This window comes from Pistacia vera, unplaced genomic scaffold (assembly GCF_008641045.1).
Source record: "Pistacia vera cultivar Batoury unplaced genomic scaffold, PisVer_v2 Contig320, whole genome shotgun sequence".
In the NCBI taxonomy this organism is placed as follows: Eukaryota; Viridiplantae; Streptophyta; class Magnoliopsida; order Sapindales; family Anacardiaceae; genus Pistacia; species Pistacia vera.
Genome location: NW_022196136.1, coordinates 2,010,757 through 2,012,323, shown reverse-complemented (window position 1 = coordinate 2,012,323; position 1,567 = coordinate 2,010,757). Strand labels below are relative to the sequence as shown.

At 36.7% G+C, this 1,567-nt stretch overlaps 1 non-coding gene across 1 annotated transcript; it reads left to right on the top strand.

Annotated features, from left to right (window-relative positions):
* Window positions 1-314: 314 nt before the first annotated feature.
* On the top strand, window positions 315-418 carry LOC116137203. The gene has a single exon (XR_004129129.1). It is a non-coding gene; the product is annotated as a small nucleolar RNA R71 (small nucleolar RNA).
* Window positions 419-1,567: the final 1,149 nt, after the last annotated feature.

The window sequence follows — 1,567 nt, the reverse complement described above, 5'->3', positions numbered from 1 at the left end:
CTGCACAAAGGTCACATGTTAGAGAAGAAGATTCAATTGCATTTATTTTTAACACATTACCTAATTGCTTCTGGATGTTTGAAAGTTAAGCAGCCAATGCAGTGTAACTATCAACTTCGTGCACTCCCGCTGATTTCCTTGTTGAAGTTCTCTCTGAAGTCCTCATATAGTTATTGTTCACCATCACCTCAATCAGATTGTATGTTTCCTCTGGTGTTTTATTGTTCAAGGCTCCCCCACTTGCAGCATCAATCATAACTTGAATAGTTGGTAGCAACCCTTGGTAGAACGTTTGCACTTGCGACCAGATTGGTAAACCATGGTGAGGGCACCTCCGTAAGAGATCCTTATACCTTTCCCATGCTTCATAAAATGACTTCGAATCTTGTTGGTAAAAGTTGGTAATCTCACTCAGCTTGACAAACTTGGCAGGTGGAAAATATTTAGTGAGGAACGCTTGAGCTAACTCGTTCCATGTCGTGATGCTCCCAGATGGCAGAGAAATCAACCAAGCCTTAGCTTTATCCCGAAGAGAGAATGGGAAAAGCCTTAGCCTAATTGCTTCATCAGATACTCCATTATGCCTGAATGTGTCGCATAACTCCAGAAAGTTTGCGATATGCAGGTCGGGATCATCATTAGGTAACCCCGCAAATTGGACCAACTGCTAAATCATTTGAATAATTGTTGCTTGATCTCAAAATTATTCGCTTGAACTGGTGGTCTCCTAATGCTAGAATAGCACCCATTAATAGTAGGACTAGAGTAGTCCTTCAATGCTCTTTGAACCACTGCTACTCCACCCATTGCATTTCCTCCTAAGGTATCCTCATTCTCATTCTCTTGATTTCCCATATTGGGATTCACAATTCCTGTGTTAGCCATTGATTTTTCAAAGTCAACTTGCTTCTTTTCTTTCCTCAATTATTTAGCCGTTCTCTCAATCTCAAAATCTAGTGGATTAAGATCACCACCACCTCTTGAACGTAAACTCTCCAGATTCTAGCTAACAGCAATAAACAAAACAAACAAAAATAAAAATTAATTTCTAAACAAAAATAAAACAAATCAAATTAGCAACTAAATATTTCGTATTGATATTGGTAAAACAAAATAGTTCCCTGGCAACGGCACCAAAAACTTGACAGGCTATTCGCAAGTGTACAAAATCGTGCAAGTAATAAAGCTCGAGTAAACGAGTGTCGAATCCCAAGAGAACTACCTACCAAGTACCAAACTAGTCTATTTTATTGCTATTTGATGAAACAGAATTTTATGAATGAATTTAATGAAAAAGAAAACAAATTAAAAACTAAACAAAACCAGAACTTTATAAATACTTTGGTATAAAGATCAATATAGCTAAACCCTAGGACACAAATTTCACACCAATTTAATCCTATGTATTGACGATTATTACTAACCTAATTAAGCTTATTCTAAAGGCCAAACTCCCTAATATTCCCTTAACTTTCTCTCGAACAATTAGTGAATTAACCCTTAAACAACAACCCAAAATATCTCTAAGTTGGATTTAGAAGCTAACATATCATTAAGTTCTATGAAA